General features: G+C 44.3%; 1 long non-coding RNA gene across 1 annotated transcript; it reads right to left on the reverse strand.

Moving 5' to 3' along the window:
* Positions 1–1,119: 1,119 nt before the first annotated feature.
* Positions 1,120–15,284, reverse strand: LOC125113446 (uncharacterized). Its single transcript, XR_007131456.1, has 3 exons — positions 15,143–15,284; positions 13,131–13,233; positions 1,120–1,371 (listed from the first exon to the last, which is right to left on the reverse strand). It is a non-coding gene; the product is annotated as an uncharacterized LOC125113446 (long non-coding RNA).
* Between the last annotated feature and the right edge of the window lie 11,478 nt (positions 15,285–26,762).

Consider the following 26,762-nt stretch of genomic DNA (forward strand, 5'->3'; position numbering starts at 1 on the left):
CGTCCATAGATGTAAATAGATAGATAATGCTAAAATAAAAAATCAAGCAAAAACATCGGGACTTGTTTTTAAAAAAATTGGAGGCAAATAGGAACATAAACATTTGGAAGCGATAAAAGTTAAAACTTCAAGGGGCGTAAGTCTTTGCTTTTATAACATTTACAGAACTCTGAACTTTACCTGTTGGCAATCTACATTTTGCTACTATTTTCCAAATTCTGTTTCTAAAGATATGGTAGGCAAATAACGGACTTTTGGAAAATGCTAGCCAGGAAGACTTTTTTTTTCCCCTAAACGATTCCCATTGATGTATTTGCAGACATGCACAAAAATTGCAAATAATAGTACAGAGAGTTCCTCTGTGCCTTCACTGAGATTCACCAGTTATTTACATCTTATGCCATGAAAACGTTATCATTCTTTTTTTAAATTTTTATTTATTTATTTATTTATTTTTGCCTTTTTGCTATTTCTTGGGCTGCTACTGCAGCATATGGAGGTTCCCAGACTAGGGGTCGAATCGGAGCTGTAGCCACCAGCCTACACCAGAGCCACAGCAATGTGGGATCCGAGCCGCGTCTGCGACCTACACCACAGCTCATGGCAATGCCGGATCATTAACCCACTGAGCAAGGGCAGGGACCGAACCCGCAACCTCATGGTTCCTAGTCGGATTCGTTAACCACTGCGCCACGACGGGAACTCCTCTTTTTTTTTAATTGGTGTATAGCCAGGAAGACTTTTAAGCTCTGTCTGTGAATTGATCTAATAAAATAGGGAATTATCACTCTCCACTGCCATTTGCTTGTTGTCATAATACTCAGTTTAAGTGACACACATTTGTTATTTAAATAACTGTGAGTTGTTCGGGGGCTAGTGGTATAGCGGATGATAGGCTGGAGACATGACAGAGCTTCATAAACCAGGGCTGGAAAATACCTGGGATGCTTGGAAAATCTTACGTGCTCATTTGTAAGGATATAGTTCTATATTTTTGCCTAGTAAATAGTATTTCTCTCCATCCCCCGCCCCACCTTTTCCAGTTAATGATGATTTCTGGAATGCTTGGGGCCAGGATGCATACAGCTCAGCTGCAAGTCCTAATGAGTTCCACTTTATTTCATTCATTAAATTAAAATACAAGAGAAGGGTGAGCATCTATTATGAAATGAGTTAAAGCATATAAAATAGGAGGTCCTGAATGAGTCTTTGCTATCTCCTCTCTGGCTCAGTCCCCTAGGAAGGGAGATTAACAGGCAATCACTTTCATTAAGACCGATCATTCCTTGGGCTCGTGGCATCGGGGACCTGAGTCATGGTTGGGATGTGAGCAGCTTCTTTCATAGAGCAGAGTCTGCTGGCTGGAAGAATCTAGAATCGAAAGAAAGCAAACATGAATGAGAAATGACTAGACTTTACACCCGATGCTTTGGAACATTCCAGAGCCAAGAAAAGCCCTTCTTGTCACACATGATTTCTTAATAATTAGGGCCAGCTGTGCTTGGGCAATTCCGGTCAAGCCAGATGCCAAAACCCATTTCAGACACAGGAAGAGCCTCATCGTCAAGTCTCCAAACAAGCAGTCGAAAATCAAAAGAGAAGGTAAGTTATGTTCTCTCTCCCCATTCTACCAAAATATTTTTCTCCTGAGCGCGGATGAGCTTTCTTGTTTTTCCTTTGTGCTTCATAGCAGAGGAAGATGCCATTGATGTTATATTGTGCACACATGAAATAATTTTTTACTTTTTTTTTCTTTTTGTTTTTGTTCTTTTTTTTCTTCTTTTTTCTTTTTTTTTAGGGCCACATTCCTGGCATATGGAGGTTCCCAGGTTAGGGGTCAAATTGGAACGCCAGCCATGGCCTACACCACAGCTGCAGCCTCGCAGGATCCGAGCTGCATCTGTGACCTACACCAGAGCTCATGGCAATGCTAGATCCTTAACCCACTGAGTGAGAGCAGGGATTGAACCTGCATCCTCATGGATACTAGCTGGGTTCATTACCACTGAGCCATGATGGGAACACCTGTTTTTGTTTTTAAATTTTCGTTTATAACTTTTCCTTTCTACTGAGATTTATTCTTGGGTTCCTGCCTGTACCCATAAGCCAGACCCATAAGTCACAAATTTGTTGGCCAATAAAGATAAACTGTCTCAGCATCTCTCTAAATTGGAGAGGAACTGAGTGGCTGGGAGGATGGGTTGTCAGGAGGGAGATTTTCTTATGCTCTATTGTAAGTTTTAGTTTTGAATTTAAATGAGAAGATGTACCTGGAGGAGGCGTAGAGCGGGAGTTTGGGGTTGGGAGATGCAAACTAGTATATAGAGGATGGACAAACAACAAGCCCTACTGTCTATCGCAGGGAACTATATCCATATCCTGGGATAAACCATCATGGAAAAGAATATATTAAAAAGAATGTATAGGGAGTTCACATACAGGCTCCGCAGAAGAGAATCTGACCAGCATCCGTGAGGACACAGGTTCAATTCCTGGCCTCGCTCAGGGTTAAGGATCTGGCATTGCCCTGAGCTGTGGTGTAGGTCACAGATGCCGCTCAGATCCCATGTTGCTGTGGCTGTGGCATAGACTGGCAGCTGCAGCTCTGATTCGACCTCTAGCCTGGGACCTTCCCTATGCCACCAGTGTGGCCCTAAAAAAAAAAAAAAGTCAAAAATTAAAAAAAAAAGAATATATATATATGTATGACTGAATCCCTTTGCTATACAGCAGAAATTAACACAGCATTGTCAATCAAGTATACATCAATAAAAAAAACCATAAAAAAAATGAAGAGAGTCCCCTGGTAGCTCGGTGGGTTAAGGATCTGGTGTTGTCACTGCTGTGGCTCTGGTGGTTGCTATGGCACAGCTGTAACCCCTGGCCTGGAAACTTGTGCATGCCACCAGTAACAGCCAAGAAAGAAAGAAAGGGAATTTCCCATTCCAAATAGTAAGTACTATTTAAAAACTTTTTGTCTTTTGGTGGAATATATGTATTTGTTTGCTGACTGACTCTCGCCTTAGCTGTAGAAGTTCTGGTGGACATGAACTCTGCTTTCCAGACTGGAAACTTCTTTTCCTCCAGGTCATTCAAATTATATTCTCTCCGTTGACTTGTGGATTTCTTGGAGTATTTCAAATTGCAGGTCCTTTCATCATAGGTTTCTTTTACATCTTCTACTGCAGGACTATTTTTTTTTCTTACCTTTTTAAAGCTACAGTCGAGATAGAGTTCTATGAAGCCAAAAGGCATTTCGTTTTAGCAGAACAGAAGTGGGTTAGGCCTTAAGGCAGAGCTGGGGTTTGCCTGGCCCCAGGGCTCCCCACTTAACTCAAGCTGGCCGGCTCCTTCTCTAGATCCCTGTTCCCTCTGGTCAGTTTATTGCCACCGAAAAGGAAGCAGAACTAAAGCCAGGGCTCTACTGCTGTTCGATGTGATGACTAACCTGGGGCTAATTCACTGCATTCCTGAAGTTGACTCACACCCATCCAAAACCCTTGGGCTGGGGCTGGAGCTCAGCTCGGGCTCTCCAAGGAGCTGCTCCTGTGAGCCTGCCTTAGATGACGTCATCTGGACCAGCCTGGGGTTGGTCTCCACCTCGGGAACCTGAGTGTAGCTTGTTCTAGAGCAAGTTGATGTTTAAAAAGGCTTAGACTGGAGTTTCCATTGTGGCTCAGTGGGTTAAGGACCCAATGTTTTCTCTTTGAGGATGTGGGTCCAATCCCTGGCCTCACTCAGTGGGTCAAGGATCTGGCATTGCCTCAAACAGCTTCACAGATCACAGATGTGGCTCAGATCTGGTGTCGCCATGGCTGTGGCATAGGCTGCAGCTGCAGCTCTGATTCAACCTCCAGGCTGGAAACCTCCACATGCCACAGGTGTGTCTGTAAAAAAAAAAAAAAAAAAAGGAGTTCCTGTCACGGCTCAGTGGTTAACGAATCCGACTAGGAACCGTCATGAGGTTGAGGGTTTGATCCCTGGCCTTGCTCAGTGGGTTGAGGATCCGGCGTTGCCGTGAGCTGTGGTGTAGGTCGCAGATGAGGGTCAGATCCCGAGTTGCTGTGGCTCTGGCGTAGGCCAGTGGCTACAGCTCGGATTAGACCCCTAGCCTGGGAACCTCCATATGCCGTGGGAGCGGCCCTCAAAAGGCAAAAAGACAGGAAAACAAAAAAAAAAAAAAAAGAAGAAGAAGAAGAAGAAGGCTTAGATATTCTGAGACTGTAAATAGAATTCTGAAAAGAAGATTCTGGGTTACTTGATCAGGACAAGCTTCAAAAAAGGAGCCTCCTCCATCTGTCTTAGGCCTGCCCAGAGTGTCAAAGGCACAGCAGGGAATAGGCTATCTTCAGAAGTGCAGTTTTGGGAGTTCCCGTTGTGGCACAGTGGAAACAAATGCGACTAATAACCATGAGTTTCTGGGTTCGATCCCTGGCCTTGCTCAGTGGGTTAAGAATCTGGCATTGCTGTGAGCTCCGGTGTAGGTTGCAGACGCAGCTTGGATATGGTGTGGCTGTGGCTGATGGCTGTAGCTCTCATTTGACCCCTAGCCTGGGAATTTCCATATACCACTGGTGTGGCCCCTAAAAATCAAACAAAACAAAACAAAAACAAAAAAACCCCTGCAGTTTGGGTTACCATCAGTCACCCTCCTAAGACTTCCTAAATTCCTGCAGTAACATTAGTTTAGAGATGTGATAATATTTTTCTTAAAGACATTTTAGGCTTCTATTGAATAATTCAACAATCTAATGGAACTCATACCATTGAATCCTAGATTTCCTCTATTTAGAGGAAACATAGACTCATTGATAGATGAGTGGTCTCTAAAGTGAAGTATTTGTACCTGGTGGACATACAAGACAACCTTTTGGAGAAGAGTAAGAAAATATTTCAATTAAGATTTATTTATATATTTAGCCACATCTGCGGCTTGTGGAAGTTCCCCGGGCCAGGAATCAAGCCTGTGCCATAGTAGCAACTAGAGCCACAGCAATGACAATGTCAGATCCTTAACTGGCTGAACCACCAGGGAACTCCTGACATTTATTTATTTATTTACTTATTTATTTATTTATTATCGCTGCACCCACAGCATATGAAAGTTCCCAGCAGGCTAGGTGTTGACTCGGAGCTGCAGCTGCAGGCCTACACCACAGCCACAGCAACACCAATCCTGCTGCTTGCAATAGCATGGAACCCTTAACCCAGAAATAAGTTTTGTTTTCAAGTTCCAATCACAGCAGGCTCCCGCCTCTCAGGGTCTCTGTGATTCTCTAAACTGCCAGCTTCTTACAATATTATTTCTAATTTGGAGTTCCCTTCATGGCTCAAAGGGAGCGAATCTGACTAGTAACCCTGAGGATACAGGTTCGATACCTGGCCTCGCTCAGTGGATTAAGGATCTGGCATTGCCAAGTGAACTGTGGTGTAGGTTGCAGATGAAGCTCAGAACCCGCATTGCTGTGGCTGTGGTGTAGGCTGGCAGCTGTGGCTCTGATTTGACCCCTAGCCTGAGAACCTCTATATGCTGCAAGTGCAGCCCTAAAAAGATAAAAAAAAAAAAGAAGACTCATAAACAATTTTGCAGGTGACCCTTAAGTTATTCTTTGGTGTTCTGTTTTTTAGGTAAAGTTGTCTCAGTTCATCTTTCCTCCTAATACGTGATCTATTGACTCTCCATTTGTTTCTGCTCAAAGCAAGATCTCATTGGTTGTTTTTGTGCAATGTTGATGCAGTAGACAGAGCCCTAGAGGCAGACTATGCCCGAAGCCTTCTGGACAACCTTGAACAGGACTCTTTTCTTCTCTGGGCTTTGGTGTCCTCATCTGTTAAATGAAAGAGTTATGCTAGGTGATCTCCAGAGTCTCTGAAAGCACAAACTTTTTTTTTTTAAGTGCTGCACCCACGGCATATGGATGTTCCTAGGCTAGGGGTCTAATCACAGCAATGCCAGATCCGAGCCACATTTACCACATACACCACAGCTCACGGCAACGCCGGATCCTCAACCCACTGAGCAAGGCCAGGGATTGAACCCACAACCTCATGGTTCCTAGTCGGATTCGTTAACCACTGCACTACAACGGGAACTCCCAACTTTAATTTTTTAAATTAAAATAGAGTTGATTTACGCCATGTTTCGTAAACTTCAGCAAACTTTATTTTTTTAAATTAAAATATAATTGATTTACAATGCTGTGTTTCAAGTGTACAACAAAGTATATTCTTTTCCAGATTCTTTTCCATTATAGATTATTATAAGATATTGAATACAATTCCCTGTGCTGTGCAGTAAGTAAACCTTGGGTGTTTATCTATCTGATATACAGTGGTGTGTATATGCTAATTTCATACTCTCACTATATATATACATGTAATACCTGGTAGCACAGCCAGGGGTTGGGAAAAAAACTTGACTAATGACCACTAGCCCACATCTGTGGTTCACCTTTCCCCGTCTCCATTTCCCATGGGCAAAAAGAGACTATTGCAGCCCCTTGGTCTCTGTGTTTTCACTTCTGATTGTGCTGTGAGAGGCAGCATTTGGAGTTACTTGGTATGATTTAGGAGCCATTTTAGGTCAATTAGAAAGGGAGCATGTAAATCTTGAGAAATACCAGTACCGGGGTGCCCAGGAGACTCATGATATCACCTCTCTTCCTGGAGAGATTAGGAAGTTGTGGTTGAAAACCAAAATGCCCTAAGTTGCAATCCTGAACTCATCGGTTTCCAAAAAAAAAAAAAAAAAGCTAAGTAGGTATTTTGGTTAAGAAGAGAATAAGCAGCATGTTTTGAAATGAAAGAAAATGTAAATGAAAAAATGTTTATTAAACTTAAAAAATGTTCAGTCCCCTGATTGTTCCAGAACACAAAAGCCCTGTCTGTTTTTGTGACTAAGTGGCCTGTGATTTAAAGCTGCTGACAACACCAGCCTCTCACAATGCCCTGGTCCCCCGTTTTTCTCCGGGCGGTCCTAGCAGACACTCATTTGTATGTATGGTTTCAGCCTGTCTGCGGTGTCTGGCCAAAGGGACAGATACTAATGGCATATGTTAATTACTATCCAACAACTTCCTTTCATTAGAGTTTATTAACATTCTCACTTCTGCCCATTGAACCAGCTGGCACGAGGCTACGCTGGCAGCCTGGGGTCCACAGCCTGGTTTCACTCGGGGCTCATAAGATAGAAGAGCTTTTCCCTTGTAGACAATGAAACATTTTCTGTTTCTTTCTCAGCTGAGAGCTTTCTGAGATGACAGCAAAATAGCAGCTTGGGAAAGAAATGTCTTACTGTTGGGGCCCATCTTCAGAGTTATTCTAGATCTATTGTGCTGCTATAACTTGATAGGTATCCATTCATCCATTTAGACATTGCTTCTTTTTTTTAAATTTTTTTTATTAAAGTATAGTTGATTTACAGTATTGTGCCAATGTCTGCTGTACAGCAAAGTGACCCAGTCATATATAGAAATATATATGTGTAGCCATTGAATGATATACATATGACTGGCCATTGAGCCATATATATAGATACTCTCATGCCTCTTCTTATATTATCTTCCATCATGTTCTATCCCAAGAGATTGGACATAGTTCCCTGTGCTGTACAGTAGGACCTCACTGTCTATCCATTTGAAATGGAATAGTTTGCATCTACTAACCCCAAACTCCCCGTCCATCCCACTCCCTCCCCACCCCTTGGCAACCTCAGGTCTGTTCTCTATAGCCATCTATAGACATTTCTTTATCATTACTAAGCATCGAATACCCCTCATTCGAACCATGTACTCAGAAGCTATGAAATAGCTGGTGTAATGGTGAGAGTATAAATTACTTTAGGAGGAATACTAAACTTTTCTATATGTCTCTAGACTAGATTTCACCAAAATGTGAAATGGGCTTGGGGGCAAAGTAAGATAGCTAGGGAAAGGATCTGAAAGCCAAAATGGTGGCCAGCTTGATGAACTAGGAATGGATGTATTTTTGTATTTAACGAGAACACAATTAACTGTAAAGAATTCTCTTTCTATTTCATCAGTTGCCCATGTCCCTTTAAGACGCCCTAAGGTGGGGAATGGACAAGTCACCACCAGAATAACAAAGCAGGAATGACGTGGTGAACAAGCATTTTCCAGCCTTCTCACCCAGTGACATCCCCCAGCAATTGCTGGTGGCAGAACAGCAAATGTAGGAAAACAGAGTTAGAGCCGAATGCTCAAGAGGTGGTTCTTAGTCGCTTTGTCGAGAAATCATAGTAGATCTTGCTTTCGAGGGGATCAGAAGTTCTGTTCACATCTGATCAGGTCATAGATATTAGATGAATAGGTTTGTTGCTTTTGCATTAGAGAGAGCTTTTGAATAATACCCTGCAAGGAACAGCAATTTTGCCCAGGGAATTTTACGACTGCCAAAGACACAGGGTGTCTGTATCTTCTTTTCCTTTTTCTTCTTCTTATTTTGCTTTTTAGGCTCGAACCTGTGACATATGGAGGTTCCCGGGCTAGGGATCTAATCAGAGCTACAGTTGCCGGCCTACGTCACAGCCACAGCAATGCCAGATCCGAGCCGCCTCTGTGACCTGCACCACAGCTCACTGCAACGCTGGATCCTTAACCCACTAATCAGGCCAGGGATCGAACCCACAACCTCATGGTTTCTAGTTGGATTCTTTTCTGCTGCTCCACGACAGGAACTCCTGTATCTTCTTTTTAAACTGAGAACAAATCTGTGCTTTGTGCTGTGAATCCTTTGAAAAGGCCACACTCCCTCCTCTTCTGACCCCTCAGGTCCCAGCCACCCGACACAACCAGCTCCTGAGGTGATGTGACCGAAGGCTTAGACCAACCATCCTTAGTCACAGAGGTCAAGGAACTCTGGGAAGGAACTTTGGCATTTGCTGGGGACAGGCAGAAAATGGAGTACCAGCAGCCATGAGAGGGATGCTTTAGTGAGTTTCATCAGCAAACATTTGTTATCTACAAACAAAGCTGATGTTTAGCTGTTTTGCACCAGTATGAATGTATCTATCAGTTTTCAAAACATCGAAATACTTCCATCCTGACTGGTAAAATGTTACTACCCTGAGCCTTCCCAGTGTCTCCCTCTGCCCCAGACACACCAAGCCCCCTGTACCTCTTGAATTCCCTAAGACCAAGTACCCCAGAATTCTGTAAGACCGTGTACCCTACAAGATTCCCACCTGGCCCCATGGGGGTCTCCAGGACTCTGTTCCAGCACGAAGGCTCACACTGTGTGGAACAGGCAGTGCCACTGACACGGGTGTAAATATTTAGACTATCGCCCTTGTCTACAATGTCCCAGCACTGAACTGGGTATCAGGGACACACAGAAGACTAAAACATTGACCCCAACCCCAGCATCTCCAGAACCTCCCAACCTAGTGGAGCTCTACCATGACAATGGCATTGCACTGAGCCCTAGAAATTTTGGGATGGCACCACCACTTTGGTGAAATTGATTTGCGGACCCAGCCATGCACGAGAGTGGATCAGGTTCTCAGGGACAGATTCACTCCAGTCAAGCTCTTGAGAGACGGCTAGATAAACCCAAATCCCGATTCATTCATTTGCAATGAGAAATAAGAACTTCTAAGCAGAACAAACACCTGTGTCACCTCGACCAACATCCTCTCTCCCCATAGGAAACTAAACAGGAAGGCGAATGGTCATGAGGATGCAGCTTGAGTAGGCAGTCTGAGCAGAGGATATGAGAGGGATGGTTTTCATGTCAAAGGATGTCAAGTTTTCTTGAGCTCATGCTCTCATCCTCCTCTTTTGGAGGTGCACCTGCCACACAGATAGAACTGGATGTCCTAGTCAGCTCACCGGTGCCCTCTCTCCTTGGCGAGTCCTTCCCCTCTGACTCCCACTTTCTCTCTGCATGCAAACAGCCCCCTTTGGTTGATACATTCTATCTTTAGATTTGTTAATACCACCAAGAAAGCTCCAGCCAAACTGCTGGTTTCCATCTCTGGCTTGGAAGACATTCTACCTTTCTGGTGGCCCCCATAGTTCCTTGGTGTTTGAGTTGCATCGTCATCATTTCACTCACTGGTTCTCAGATTTGCTGACACTTTGGAAGCATCTAGGAAATCTGAAAAAATACCGGTGCCTGGTTGTCACTCTCAGAAATTCTTTTTTTTTTTGTCTTTTTTTGCTATTTCTTGGGCCGCTCCCGCGGCATATGGAGGCTCCCAGGCTAGGGGTCGAATCGGAGCTGTGGCCGCCAGCCTACGCCAGAGCCACAGCAACGCAGGATCCGAGCCGCGTCTGCAACCTACACCACAGCTCACGGCAATGCCGGATCGTTAACCCACTGAGCAGGGGCAGGGACCGAACCCGCAACCTCATGGTTCCTAGTCGGATTCGTTAACCACTGCGCCACGATGGGAACTCCAACTCTCAGAAATTCTGATTGAATGGATACGGGGTGCAATCTGGACACTGGGCTTTGATAAACCTCCCTAAAATATACAAGCAGAATCTGGGTTCCTGAAGAGTTGAAATTCAAGGAAGAGAGCTTTGCGTTTGAGCAAAGTTTGAGAATTACTGGTTTCACTCAGAGCTGGAAGATGCTTGACCGGTACCAGATTTGAAAGCATGCCAGTGCTCGGCTTCTGGCCCGAGATGATGATTTATTCGGTCTGGAATGGGAGTGAGGCATGAGCGCTTTTACAAAACTCCCCAGATGACTCCATTGCGCAGCCAGAGTTGAGATGCAATGGTCCAAACATTCAAAGTTTTCAGTATCACATTCTCCTTGGACATGACCTTGTATAGAGAGGAGCATGGAAGATACATTGAGGGAAAGGTCTGCGGACATTTTCCAAAGGAACAACAGGGGCCTGTGCCTGCGAGTAAGCCTGTGGGCAGGATGGATGGAGATATGCAGTCTGCGGGTCATCTCCCCTATCTTAGAGTAACTTTAGCAGAAGCCAATGCAGTCCATGGATGTGCTTGAAGAAAGTTCAGTCTGCTACATACTTTTTTTTTCTTTTAGGGTCACACCCACAGCGCAGGGAAGTTCCCAGGCTAGGGCTTGAATTGGAGCTGCAGCTGCCAGCCTACACCACAGCCACAGCAACACAGGATCCGAGCCACACCTGCAACCTACACCACAACGTGGAGCAATGCTGGATCCTTAACCCACTGAGTGAGGCCAGGGATGGAACCCACATCCTCATGGATACTAGTCGGGTTCTTAACCCACTGAGTCACAATGGGAACTCCAGCTCCACACTTTTCTAGGAGGAGTCTGACTCCTTGTGTTCTTGGAATGCTCTTTTGGCCCGCTCCTCCGCCCCCTTCCACCTGAGCTCCCTGCTTTCTGAAGGCTGCCATCCTGAAAGAAGCTGAGCTATATTCTGGTCCATATTCTCTTAAACAGCAACTATATTTAACAAAGAAATAGGAGACCATAGAATCCCAGCCTGTCATCTGCCTCTTATTGCTAAGGATTTTCCATTTTCCTCACAATTCCTTTTTCTCTGTTATCATTTCTAACCTTTCAATATGCATTAAAATTCACCCAGGAGTTCCCACTGTGGCTCATCAGGTTAAGGACCCAATATTGTCTCTGTGAGAATGTGGGTTCAATCCCTGGCCTTGCCCAGCAGGTTAAGGATCCAATGTTGCCACAAGCTGCTGAGTAGGTCGAAGATGTGGCTCGGGTCCGGTGTTGCCATGCTGTGGTGTAGGCCGGCAGCTGTGGCTCCGATTCACCCCCTAGCCTGGGAACAGCTGGGAAAAAAAATCATTTGAAGGAGTTCCTTTGTGGTGCAGTGGTAAAGGATCTGGCACTGGAACTGCTGTGTTTGGATCACTGCTGTGGCCCAGGTTCGATCTCTGGCCTAGGAATTTCACACGCTGCGGGCACAGCCAAAGAAATAAAAAGAGGAATACAAAATCCATGTGCGCTTTCTGAGTGTTTGCAGCCTTGTGTGATTGCAAGGCATCTGGGAAAGCCATCAATTCTACTTTGTTAGCAACTGAAAAAAAAAAAAAAAAAAAAAGCATTCCTAGGAGAGGAAAAGGCAGTGGGAAGGGCAGAGGTCCTCCGCCCTTCCTTCTCCTGGGACTGCTAGACAAGGGTTTGGAACTAAATGATCCTGGGTAGGAGGAGGGAGATGGAGCAGGGCCACCGTGTATCATTGGGCAGGTGACCCGCAGCGCAATTCCAGACAAGCCCCTGACACTCATTCTTTGGTCATGGTGACTACAGCCACCTTCTCCCATCGCCCCATCCAGCATCCCTGGCAGAAGCAGGGCTGTTCCTTGAATTTCAGCTCCTTGGCAGTACCCCCCCACCCCGATTCCAGTTGCTTTTGTGCTTCTGAAACATGCAGCACCAGAGAAGTCCCTTGTTTTCTCTGGGCTTCATTTTGTTCACCTAGAAATTGATAGATGCTTTCCAGGTCTCAGCATAGTCCCCAAAGTCACTTTCTCCAGGCATGTGGGAGCCAGCTATTTGCACACCTGAAACAATCTGTATGTAATCTCGCTGATAGAATAAAGACATGAGTTTGAAGACTTCCATAGCCAGATCTGAAGCTGAATCCTTCCCTCTGGCCTTCTGTTTTACCTTCTTCAGATGCCATGGTCCCCTGGAGCCATTTCCCAGCCTATTCAAATGAAGATCCAGGGAGTTTCCATCTTGGCTCATCAGAAACAAATCTGAAGCATCCATGAGGATGCAGGCTTGATCCCTTGCTCAGTAGATTAAGGATTCAGCATTGCCATGAGCTGTGGTATAGGTTGCAGATGTGGCTCTGATCTGGCATTGCTGTGGCTGTGGCTGTGGCTGTGGCCAGCAGTCACAGCTCTGATTAGACCCCTAGCCTGGGAACCTCCATGTGCCATGGGCGTGATCCTAAAAAGTTAAAAAAAAAAAAAAATCCAGTATCTCTCAAAAAGCAGCTGTGGAAAACCATCCCATTATAAGGCATCCCTACATCTTTCAAAGCGCAGCCACGCTCAGCTTTTATGATTGTATAACTATCCATAGTCAAATATAATCAAATATTTAAAATATCCGTCTCTCTCACCAGATCTCATAAACTACAAATCAGGATTGCCTCTGTCTTCAGAATCAGTGATGTCTATACTCACGGGTTAGTTCTACTCCATTTTCAGGGGCATCTCTGTATCATTGTCCCCGAAATGTAGAACTCATCTTTGACCACAGTGAGATGCTTCCCCAAACTTCCAGATGCTGCAATGGATGGTAAGGCCAGATGAAAGAGAATCAGATTTGTATTCTTTTTTTTTTTTGTCTTTTTGCTATTTCTTTTGGCTGCTCCCGCGGCATATGGAGGTTCCCAGGCTAGGGGTCGAATCGGAGCTGTAGCCACTGGCCTACACCAGAGGCACAGCAACACAGGATCTGAGCCACATCTGCAACCTACACCACAGCTCACGGCAACACCGGATCCTTAACCCACTGAGCAAGGGCAGGGACCGAACCCGCAACCTCATGGTTCCTAGTCGGATTCGTTAACCACTACGCCACGACGGGAACTCCTTTTTTTTTTTTCAGATTTGTATTCTGTTGATAGATACCCAGGGCAGGGCATGGGGTGGGGGCCAGGCTGTGAAAAAGAATTCAGCTGCCTCATTTCATGGCATTTATTTGCTCATTATTGAAACTAACGAAACTGCCCAGGAGCCTTTTGGTTTTGCCTTTCTTTAGTGTGCCTTCTTTTCTAAAAACTCTTATAATCGCCTCATGTTACGCTGGAAGGTCCATACCGATTTTCGCTGAGGATCATAGAAATTTTCTTTTCATATTTAAAAAAAATTAAATGAAAGGTTTATACTTTTATAGTTCTTTATACTTTTCAAAAGCTTCACACACATGATTTCATATACTCTCCTGTATGATTTCATATACCCCCATATTGCCCTCCCCCCCGACCCCCTGCTGGTAACCTCTAGTTTGTTCTTTGTGAGTCTGTTTCTTTTTTGTTTTAGTCACCAGTTTCTTGTATTTTTGAGATTCCACATAGAAGTGATATCATACAGAATTTATCTCTCTCTGTCTGACTTATTTCACTTAGCACAGGGTAGAACCATTGGCTTTTAGAGTTAGCAGACACCTGCCTGGAATTTCTGGAAGTTTCCATTTACACCTGGGCAGACTTATTCGGCTGGCTCTAGGTGCTGCGGTCTCAGGCCACAGCCCTGGGAAGTGGAAGTGGTCTCCAGATGTTAAGGTCCCCCTGGCCTGGCTCACCTCCCCTCCCTTAGAGAGGGTGTCCTTCACTCTCCAGTGATACGGAGGCCTTAGGGAAGCTGCTTCCTCAGGGTTCAGATCGTCTCTGAAAAGGACTCACACCTGAGTCTTGTGTTGTTCATGAGTCAAAAGCCAGTGACCAACACTCTGCTATACTCAGCACTTTAATGACAAGGACTGACTATGGCGTCAGGTGGCCCCTGCGAGGCACCTGCTCCCCTTAGAATGAGTTCTTTCCCAGGAGGTTCCTTTGTTCTTCAAGCAAAACCACATCCTCTAGGCTGCCTTCCCACAATCCCCCGCTGCCCCCACCCCGTGTACGATTTATGTCCATAATTGAATCCAAGATGCACCCCAGATCTGTACTCTTTGCCATGTAGAAATATCATCAATTTGGAGTTCCTGTTGTGGCACAGCGAAAACGAATCTGACTAGGAACCATGAGGTTTCAGGTTCCATCCCTGGCCTCAATCACTAGTGGGTTAAGGATCCAGCATTGCCATGAGCTGTGGTGTAGGTTGCAGACATGACTCGGATCCTGCGTTGTGTGGCTGTTGTGTAGCCTGGCAGTTGTAGCTCCAATTTGACCCCTAGCCCGGGAACCTAAAAGGCAACCTGTGGCCCTAAAAAGCAAAAAAGAAAAAAAAAAAAAAGAAGAAAAGAAAAAAGAAATATCATCAATTTATTTGCTGTTGATTATTAATCAAAACCCTTGCACAAATGCAATTAAATAATTTTCCTTGTTCTATGTTTCACTACCTCATGTTCATGTAATATGTATGTCAGATCCAGGGTGGATGCCTAGTATACTAGGAATTTTCTTAAGCACAGAATGATAGTGGAGCCTTAAAGGATCCCCTTGGCTCGAAGGGAGGGTGTGTGAGCTCACCTTTGTGATGAATGTGGTCTGAAATAAGACTCTTGTTCTCTGTCCCTCAATTTTTCCCATCCATAGTAGCTTTCCCCCATCTGCTCTGCTGGTAGACAGGGGCGGATCCATGCTTTGTGGGGCCTAAAGCTTGTATAATCTTTAGCATCACCTTCAATAAAAAGAACACAAGATACAAACAGTGAATTAAGCATACAAAAAGGAACATTTGTTTAGAATGAGAAAAGAGATTACAACAAATTTTAAAGTTTAAAAATCTGATGGGGGACGGGTTGGGGGGCGTGGGATGGATTGGGAGTCTGGGGTTGGTGCATGCAGACTGGTGCATTTGGAGTGGATGGGCGGTGAGATCCTGCTGTGTAGCACGGGGAACTGTGTCCCGTTACTTGTGATGGAACCTGGTGGGAGATGGTGTGAGAAAGAGAATATATACATATGTGTGAGACTGGGTCACTTTGCTGTACAGTAGGAATCAACTGTAAGGAACACTGTAAGTCAACTACAGTGGAAAAAATTAACATCATAAAACAAAAATATTATTTATTTATTTAGTTAGTTTTTTTAGGGCTGCACCTGTGGCATATGGAGGTTCCCAGGCTAGGGGTCTGAGTGAAGCTATAGCTGCCGGCCTACACCACAGCCACAGCCACACCAGATCTGAGTCGCGCCTGTGACCTACACCACAGCTCACGGCAAGGCGGATCCTTAACCCACTGAGCAAGGGCAGGGATCAAACCCTCAACCTCATGGTTCCTAGTCGGATTTGTTTTTGCTGCTCCATGACGGGAACTCCAAAAAAATTTTTTTTAATTAAAAAAAATCCAACCGATAACAAAATACTACAAAACCTAGAAAAATATCAGAATATTTTTATCCCCTAACTTCCCAGTACAACTCTCTGATGTCTTTTTCATGACCCCCCCCCCCTGCTTTTTTGACTCATGCCTATTGTTTCTTTATATGACTGTGATTTTTTAGCATCGTTTTCCAACTTTCCTTTAGTATGATTGATGGAAAACTGTTTTTGATTATTGATAGTTAGAAAAGTTTATTTTGGCTTCGCAGCATGTTATTGGTCACGTCCTGTAATCTTTTAGGATTGAGCAAAGCTCTCAAATTTCTTTCACGTGTGAACTGTAATGTTTCAGGACCAGTTTAAGTTTGCACAGTGATCTCCAATTTCTTTGCCCTTTGGCTTGGTGACACTCCTTAGGTGGGGTCATGGGAGGGTTCCAGTCAAGGAAAGGGTTGTGATGCTTAAGGCTCCTTTCCCTCCTACCCTAGCTACTCTGGAAAATACCCAACAAATCCTTCTCTCCGCCCCACCTTCTCTCCCCGCTGTGTTCTTGGATCCTGCAACCACAGCTCAGATAAGTGGCGCTTAAGAGGGGTTGTGCGTGTATGGCAGTTGGGCAGAGATTTAAAGAACTGGCATGGCAGTCCCAAACTGACTTTTTTGGGGATACTTAGAGCATTTCCAGTTAAGAAGTGGATATGTTTCTGTTGGATGGGGTCACTAAGCAAACGTTAGGAATGAATGAAAGTTCTTGTGACGTCATGCTCACCACGTCTCTCTCTTTGAATGGAGCCATTTGCAAACCGTGCTGCACAGACCCCCTCGGTCTCTACAAAGTTCCTTGAGGGCTGCCTAGAGGGAGGGTGGGGGAGGTGGCGGAGTGCCCAGGGTGGGTGGGGAGGCCACCCCCGACCAGATTCCATCTGATTCAGCTACTTTATATCTTGAGGCTCTGTGAAAGATATCCATTCAATAAAAGCGTTTTGCTCAGAAGTTTGGAAAAAAATTCCAATCAGTTTATTTTCATCAGGAACAAGTATTATGCACCCCAGATTTTTACTCTTTGCTATTTAGAAATAGCAGTTTATTGGCCAATGATAACTAGTCAAAACTCTTGCATAAATGCAATTAAATTGTTTTTCCTGTCTGTCTTTCACTAGTACATGTTCATATATGTGTCAGTTTTTTAAGGATTGCATTATTTTTGCTTTCCTTAACTTTCAATTTTCTGTTCAAAATGCAATTGCTTGAATAAAAAAACATTTTGTTTGTATTACTTAACACAGATACTCTAGGAACACCAACAATTTCTTGGTACAGCAGGAACACATCCACTGGCTGGCATTTAATAAGTTTTTTTTTTTTTTTTAACTTGCCTTTTTAGCTCTCACAGTTATTCCTGTATTCACTTGAGGTTTGCCCTAGTATTTTCCTCTGGATTTCTTTATCAAGCTCTACATTTTGCCAACTCTTCCATTTAGGTGTTTGCTTTTATAAGATAATTTGCCAAGGAGAAAGGATTAGCATTTTTCAGATCTTGTTTGTTACTTTTGTGCCTATCTTATTCTCTTCTCTCTCCTGCTCTGTCTTTTTTATAAGGGTCATAGGATGTGTATTATCATTCCCTCTTTCTTCTTCCTTATCTTCAAGAGGTAGTCAGGAATTACAGACCTTAGGCAATTAGTAAGTCAGTTTATACTTGCATGAGTAGAGGCTTGAACAGCTTGGTTTTTCTGATTCCAAGTTTTCCTTCCCATATTTGTCCTCTTCCATGGACTCCTTGGGAGCTAATCTGGGTTCCTTCTCTTATGCTACTCTTTCTGCCTGGGAAATCCCACCCTCAACCTTTTTTTTTTTTTGCCCCCAGCACCACAGGTGCAAGAATGACAGCCACTGATGTCTGAAGCTGTGGCTATTTTCTTGAGTTCAAGACCCAACTTTTTAATGGTTAATGATTATCACTAGGGAGTCCTCCTGTGCTTCAAACATGTGTCAATATTAAACCCCTTTTTGTGATAAAGGATTCATTTGCCTCCCCATAATGTGAGAAACCTTTGTGTTTGCCCTGTACTGTTACTTTCCTTGGGGTGAAGCATCATACCAGTTCAATGAAATTCCCTTTTCAAGGTCAGCCAAATTCAACATAGTAAGAGCAAGCTTAAAAGAAAATAGCTATTATTAGAAGCAATCGTTATACTCGAATTGATATAGTTAAACCAAGTAATTCATCACTGTGATAAAGTGAGTAATTTGCCAACCTTCTGGTAGTCTAACAGTCAATGCTTTAGTTAGGGAGCCAGGCACATGCCCAAGCTGGGTCTTGAACCATATTTATAGGACTATAAAGTATGGAAAATCATTTTCTCTGTTAGAAATCTGATTTTTGGAGTTCCCGTCGTGGCTCAGCAGTAATGAACCTGACTAGTATCCATGAGGACTTGAGTTCAATCCCTGGCCTCGCTCAGTGGGTTAAGGATCTATGAGCTATGGTATAGGTCACAGTCGCGGGTCAGAGCTGGCGTTGCTGTGGCTGTGGTGAAGACCGGCAACGGCCACTCTAATTTGACCCCTAGCCTGGAAACCTCCATATGCTGCAAATGCAACCCTAAAAAGACAAAAAAAAAAAAGGGAAAAAATTAGAAATATGTCCTTTTTGATTGGAATTTAGAACAAAACTTCTCTTCCTGCGAGACATACTTTTATGTGTCTAAACATCTAGATCGCGTTCATCCCTTTATAGCCATTTACTCATCCCACAGATATTTGCTAAGTGTACTCTGGTACCAGGCCCCGTTCTAGATGCTAGAGACCTTGAGGAACAAACCACGTATAACCTTCAGGAAGCCAGTGAACAAGCGAACAAACACACCAGCAACAGGACCTCAAAGAGGGGTAGGTAACATGAGGCGGTGCAGCAAAAGAATGGGAAGGAGTGTGACAGGTGGATTGGAGGTGCCTTTCCTAGTGGGGTGAGGGCGGGACGCTGAGAAAGCCACCTTTGGACAGAAGCTTGGGTGGGGTAAGTGTGAGCTATACAGAGATCTGGGGGAAGAGCACTCCAGGTGAAGGAATGAATAGCAAGAGTCCCAGAGGCAGGAAGGAGCTGGGGGTAGCAAGCAAGTGTTCTTCCATGGGGTGGGGGGAGGGACATGGATAGAACCGGAGTCCCTAAGTTTGAATGGGGGAAAAAAATTACATCTGTCTTTTTGCTAACTTCTCACTGAAACGTAGCATTTCCTCCATGAATGAATCCAAGCAAACAACTGCAATAGAATTAGCAGCATCTCTCTGTCACCAACGGAGATCGCAGACGCTTTGATATCCTATTACAGTGGAAACAGATATCTGCAGACATCATTCGTGTCCATTGCGACTTCAAAATGATGATAGTTATCAGAGCTGCTGCTCGATCGGGTTATTTACCATGTCCAGGAAGAAGTACAGATTTGATCTTTAATATTCTGCATCCCAAATCTCATCTTTAATATTCTGATAACCGTATTTCCATGACATAGTTTCTTTCATGCCTTGAAAAACTTTCTTCTGAGAGGTGACCTGTAGGCTTTGCCAGATTGCCTAAGGAATCCATGGCTTGGGCAAGATTAAGACCCTACGTAAAAGGAAAGCAGGGAGGCTCTTTGACCTTGACTGTTGCCATTTAGTAGTGAAGCCAGACAGGGTGGGTGGGGACTGGGTCCCAAGGGCTGGATGGGCCACCATAGAGAGCTCAGGTTTTATGTTAAGGGCAATGGGACGTCATCAGAGGCTTCTGGAAAGAGAGGCTACTGGATCCGATTTAAGTCTTGGGCCACTCTGGCTGCTGAGGGGGGGACAAGATTTGTTGAGTTGCAGAGTGGTGTCCCAGAGACCGTGAAAGGCCAGCTCAGCTGGATGGTGGTGGTAGGGATGAAGGTGGGGAAACGGGTCATGACTACGAATGTGGGTGAAAGGTGTAGAAGCAATAGGATTTGGCAGGATGTGGGTGTGTGAAGAGAAAGACTTTTAGGTCTAGAGCCAATGTGTGAGTAGTGGCGACACTTTTCAGGATGGAAAAGGTTAAGAGGAATAGGTTTGGGAACGGGGAGCAAAGTGGCTGTGAAACCAAGTTCTCTTTGAACATGTTGCCCTTGGAATGCCTACCAGCCATCCTCATGGGGCTGCTGAATGGAGAGCTGCCTATGAGCATGGGACTTGCAGAGGGTAAGGAGTGGAGAACTCAATATTGGATCCATAAAGTTGTGGATCCAAGGAGAAGATTGATCCAGTGTTCTGGGGGTTGGGGCGGGGGGGGGGGGCAACGTTACCTTGCATGCCCTGAAGGATTTTGTCTTCCCTTATTGCAAAGGGTTTACTTCAATGTTGACTGTATATAAACATGGAGGCCCATGGAAGTGTATTAATGACATCAGGTAGTTCAGCCTTTAGTAGCCCTCAACCCATCTTTTCCACATGATATCCATGGACAGTCCTGGCGGTGAGGACCAGTTATCTAAATGCAAGGGATTGGGGCATAGGGCAGTGAAGACCATCTCATCAAGTTGCATTATGCGTCAGGCCCATCTCATTCCAGAGGGGATCATTTGATGGAAAAGTGAAAGACTGCAGTTAACTGATTGTGAACCCCCTCCCCTTGCTCCACTGGCCTAAGAATGGCCACCCAAGCTTCCTCTCTCACGGACAAGGATGGAGTCAAGATGATAGGAAATTAGGGAGTTCCCACTGTGGCTCAGAGGGTTACGAATCCGAGTAATATCCATAAGGATGTGGGTTCAACCCCTGGCCTCACTGAGTGGGTTAAGGACCCAACATTGCCATGAGCTGTGGTGTAGGTGACAGACACGGCTCACATCTGGCATTGCTGTGGCTGTGGTGTAGGCTGGCAGCTGTAGCTCTAATTTGACCCCTAGCCTGGGACCTTCCATATGCTGTGAGTGCAGCCTTAAAAAGAAGAAGAAGAAAAAAAGACAATAAGAAAGTCACCACCAGACATCACACCTGGGTTCTAGCTCCCAGAGGTTGGAAAGGATCCTCGGGTCTCTGCTAAGTCCAGGGCGATTATCCTAGCTCTTCAGAGACCACCTGCCTCTGTATCACAATGGTTAAAAGTAAACCTATCAAAAGCAAGGACTTGTAAGTTCCACCATTACCCTTCCCCCTGCATCTCTGGAATCATCTTGGCTCAGGTTGACTCTTGGGGACTTTTTAAGGCTGGATTGTGGGGTGCCATTTCCAGACATGCAAATGGTGTAGAGAGGAGCCCCACTGAGGACAATGGGGAGGAAAACGGCACCCCCCTCCCGCTCTTCAAGGCCTGGGAGAGGACTAGCCGATGCAGTTGCAGAGCACCAAGCAGTGCCCTTGGGGAGAAACAAGACATCCACCATCTGACTGGCTTTGGACTTTGTGGGCAGAGTCCAAGATCAGACAAAGGGTGCCTGAGAAATAAGCTAGAACACTTGACTCTTCAATCCTCCAAAATGTCTACAGTTTAATTAAACGAGAGGGTTGAGCTTGGCGCTCTTTAGGAGCCCTTTTTAATTAAACTTTGCATTTCTTCTCTCTGCTCTGCAGAGGCATTCCAGGGCAGCTCTTGGCTTTGAATGCGCAGTCGTCTTGGCCACCCGCAGATGGTCTGTAAGAGCCCCGCTGCTGAGTTCATGGAATTCTTAAATGGGAATATCATTGACTTTTCCTTTTCACCCATATTAGGAAATTGGCATGAGTGTTAATGAAACTTGTATGTTCTGAGATCTTTGGTGGGCTGTCTGCAAAATACCGGACGCCACGTAGGACTCAGATGTTGACAGAGTTTCAGGTCAAATTTCAGTCCTTTCATCTCTAAAATGGTGTCACAGTTCTCCCTCTTAACACAAAAGTATTTCACACTTTGGGTGAGGACAAAAAAAGTTCATGACAATGTGTGTGTCGTGACATCTAAAGCATGGTAGGTAGCCAGAATGCATGAGAGCTGGGACACTAGTCGCCCTGCCACCCTGCATGAAGGTGAGGACGCCACCACTGCAGACATTGTTTGAGTCTAAAAGGATCCATTTTGGGTTGTTTTTTTTTTTAATTTTAGTTGATTTACAATGTTGTGCCAATTTCTGCTGTACAGTAAAGTATCGAGTTTAAAGATCAGAGTGGAGAGAATCCCATCTGGGGTAAAAAAGGACATCAAATTATGATGGAGACATTATTCTCATAAATTACTCATGGTCTAACTGGGAGAGGGCTTTGTACACCTTGCAGAAAACTGATTGACAGGTAAGAAAAGAGGATGAGATTAGGAAAGATGGGTGAATGGAGCTGGATGGTGTGGTAATTGCCTTCCTATAATACTGGCAGTACTAATTTGAAACTGTGGGACCATTTTCTGCTCTGTAGAAACGTACTTCACACCCCCCCCCCCCCCCCCCCGCCGCCCCGGTTCAGCTGAATTCTCTGCATGTGTATCCATAATCCAGATGTCTCTATCTAAACTCTTAGGGGAGACAAATGAGTCAGAACAACATAGATTTCAGATTGGAAACAAAATACATGTAATTCAGATTGTTAAAATCCATTCAGCCACGATGGGGCTAAAAATATTACCATGATTTTCCCAACAAATTTTGTTATAGAATGTTCTTTTAGAGAGTGGCAAAACAAACTCCTAAAATTGATCACTAGAATTTTTAAAAAATCATTTGCAGAAGTTTTCTTGTGGCGCAGTGGGTTAAGGATCTGGCATTGTCACTGCAGTGACTTGGGTTGCTTCTGTGGCACGGGTTCAATCACTGGCCCTAGGACTTCCGCATGCCCCAAGTGTAGACCAAAAAAAAAAAAAAAAAATTGCAACATGGCAAGTCTGGCAAAATTCTTTTTTGCTCACCTATAAGCAGCAATATGTTGTGTTTTGAGAAACTTTTTTTTACAGCAAATGCTAAGTCAGAAGTAATTTGCATTATAATGTGTATTTAAGAAAGAGGAAATTTTAAGTTGGGAAGGAATCAAGAGGGTTTTCAAAGCTTGAACTTTTCTTCTGTTTGAATATATATATATATACATTTGTCATTTTTCTTCTCCTTATGAAAGCAGAGTCATCCTGGTTGCTCTGTGTTGCTGTCTTTGAGGATTTGCTTCTAATAAGTAGTCATATGCAATTAAAAAAATTTTTTTTATTCCTATGGGAAAACAATGTCCTCTCTAGGGCATGCTTTGCTTCAAAACTAATGTCCAGATCATCTATATTGCTAATGAACACAAGTGGTTTGAAATGTTACACAGGGAAATCTGTTCCCCTTAAGAGCTAGATCAGGAACACAGCAACGGAGCCGATAAACCCATTCCTAAAAACAAATGAACAACCAGGGGAGAAAAGAACTGAGATCTCGTGCTAGCCCCAAACAAGGAACTAAACTCTTAAAAGAACTATTATTAGGAGTTCCCGTCATGGTGCAGTGGTTAACGAATCCGACTAGGGACCATGAGGTTGAGGGTTCGGTCCCTGCCCTTGCTCAGGGGGTTAAGGATCCGGCGTTGCCGTGAGCTGTGGTGTAGGTTGCAGACGCGGCTCGGATCCTGCATTGCTGTGGTTGTGGTGTAGGCTGGTGGCTATGGCTCTGATTAGACCACTAGCCTGGGAATCTCCATATGCCGCAGAAGCGGTCCTAGAAAAGGCAAAAAGGCAAAAAGACAAAAAAAAAAGAACTATTATTAGCCCTATACTCCAAAATATAAACTAGACCCCGAGCTTCACGTTCACTGTAATTTTCTAAACTTTTGGAAAACGCACTTTCTGAGCCGTGCATGCAGAATGCACAGACTTAACGGACTGTACTAGGTAGATGTGGTGAGTGTTGGGCTTACCCACCAACATCTTCAATGAGCGGAGGATTTCCGTAGCCTTAGTGTACAGAGGTCAAAGCCCATTAAAAATAAACTCCAAGGTCAAATGACAAAATATATGCGTAAATATTTTGAACATTAAAAGTGCAATGCCAGTGTAATAAAGTATTATACTGTATCAAATATAGGGAGAACACATGGCAGGGTCTTGGGGACTCATTTTTATATTTGTTTATTTATTTATTCGTCTTTTTTAGGGCCACACCCACTGCATGTGCAAGTTCCCAGGCTAGGGGTCCAACCTGAGCTGTAGCCACTGGCCTACCCCACAGCCACAGCAATGCAGGATCTGAGCCGTGTCTGCAACCTACACCACAGCTCACGGCAACGCTGGATCCTTAACCCACTGAGCGAGGCCAGGGATCGAACCCACAACCTCATGGTTGCTAGTTGGGTTCGCTAACCATTGAGCCATGATGGGAACTCCTATTTTACTTTTCTTTTGTCTTGCAATGTTTTACTTCTATTTGAAAACTACCTAAATCCTTTTGGGAAGAAGACAGAATACCAATGAACAAACAGTTCTTATTTTACAGTGTGAGTCAGCTACATGAACCAATGCATTTTGTTCTCTTGATAAAACGCCCCATGAAAGAGCCCTTTGAAGGAAGCTTGCAGGTGGAGACATTCACTGGGTAGACCCCGCCTGACCTCTCCATCTAGATTCCAGATCCCAGAGTGGGCAAAATCAGAGAAGCAGCCAGGGGTGGTTCTCAAATTTAAATAATAGGTACTTCTCTTTCAAAAGAAAATCATTATCATAAGACTTCATTATTGACATTTTTATTTTATTTTATTATTTTTTTATGGTGCGACCGAGGCACATGGAAGGTCCTGGGCCAGGAACTGAATCCTGGCGGCAGCTGGACCTACACTGCAGCTGTGGCAACGATGGCCTTTTAACCCACTGCATCAGGCTGGGGATTGAACCCAAGCCTCTGCAGCAACCTAAGCCACTGCAGTCAGCTTCTTTACCCACTGCGCCACAGTAGGAACTCCCTCGTTATTGACATTTTCATTATAATATTACCTAAATATGTAAAGTCATAACATAAAATAAAAGCTCCTTACATAGATAGTTATAACTGTTAAGCCAAAATAAATTTATTAATTAAATAAAAGCAAAGCTACAAAACTAAAATGTGGAGTTCCTATCGTGGTGCAGCGGAAATGAATCCAACTAGGAACCATGAGGTGGTGGGTTCGATCCCTGCCCTCGCTCAGTGGGTTAAGGATCTGGCGTTGCCGTGAGCTGTGGTGTAGGTTGCAGACACGGCTCAGATCTGGCGTTGCTGTGGCTCTGGCGCAGGCTAGTGGCTATAGCTCTGATTAGACCCTGGGAACCTCCATATGCCACAGGTGTGGCCCTAAAAAGACGAAAGAGGAAACAAACAAACAAAAAAACCCCTAAAATGTTAACATTTTAATGTAATCAAGAATGCCATTTTGCAGAAATTAAATTTCAAATGCGGCTTTCTGTCTAACATATATTTTTTGGCTTCCTTTTGGTGATTCCTAAAGTCTTATTGCGACTCCAATAATACTACTACTAACAGCTATTCACCTAAGTGTACTTTTCAAGACAGCATGAACATTCAAGACTTTTACTCCAATAACCTTTTACCTCATACATAAGCAAAACTGGCAGTGAGAACTCTACGGATGTCACATTTCAAAGGAGCTCCGTAAAACCATTCTGACCTCTTGAAGATGAAAGTCACAGTGTAGTTGGAATGTGTGTTAAATGGGTAGTCAAAGCCATTCCTGCTTGAACAAGGAGCAGGAAAATGCTTCCCTGTATATTCAGTATTACACTTGTGGCTAATGAATTTTTGCAAGTCGGTACCTATAATGACGGGATCTGCTTACAAGAGGAATACATACTGACGGCAGTAGAGCGGATTCTTTTGAATGTAAAACTTTGACTATGGGGATTAATGAACCAACCCTCTCAGCACTTTCCTCTTTTCAAACTCCTGCGAAATTTTTGTCCACATAGCATCCTCATTGGAATTTGACGTATTGTATGGAGCTACTCAGAGTTCTGCGTGATCCCGATAATCGTAATTCTTTTTAAGATGGTCATTGAAAGGAAGATGTAATATTACAAAAAAAAAAAAAAAAAGACCCCAGTGACAAGCAGCCCACAGCTTGAGAAATATTGCCTCGCAGGATCAGGCTTCCGTATCAGGCTGACCCCGGGGCAGTAGAACGGCAGCATCGCAAGGTTGGGACCGAAAGGCCACCCTAAGCCCCAGGTCCAGGCTTCCTCTCTTCTTTTCCTCTTCACCACTTGTCACCATTTGTCCCCATGTGTGGAAGGACCAAGCCATACTCCATCAGCTCCTGCCCTGGGGTGCAGAAGAGACATTCCCCACCTTAATCAGATGGTCCAACAGAAAGGGAGCTGAGGAACCCTGGGGTGGTGCTTCTCCTGTTTCAATGTGCACACAAGGCCCTGTGGATCTTGCTCAAATGCAGATTCTGACTCTATAGGTCTGCGGCGGGGCCCAGAATTGCCTTTCTAACAAGCTCCCTGGATCCAACCAGCGCCACTGGCCTGTGGTCCACACTTTGAGAAGCATGGTTCCAAGGCCTGCTGGCCTGATTCTGGAAGGGCTCTGAGAGGAAGCAAAATTGTCATCTTCTGCTCCAGTTACTGGAAAGGTGCCTTAGCCTTGTGTTTTGCTAGCAAAGGATGATGGCATTTTGGTGTCTATGAAATGGAGCAGAGATTGATTAGTCAGATTAAATGGATTACAACTGTCTCATTTCAATCTGAAAGAAAGCAAAGTTTCACCAGACCCAAAGGATCTTTATACATTTTTCCTCTTTCTTTCTTTCCTTCTTTCTTTTTTTCCTTCCTTCCTTCCTTCCTTCCTTCCTTCCTTCCTTCCTTTCTTTCTTTCTTTTCTTTCTTTCTTTCTTTCTTTCTTT

Source organism: Phacochoerus africanus, chromosome 13, assembly GCF_016906955.1.
Source record: "Phacochoerus africanus isolate WHEZ1 chromosome 13, ROS_Pafr_v1, whole genome shotgun sequence".
NCBI classification, from domain to species: Eukaryota; Metazoa; Chordata; class Mammalia; order Artiodactyla; family Suidae; genus Phacochoerus; species Phacochoerus africanus.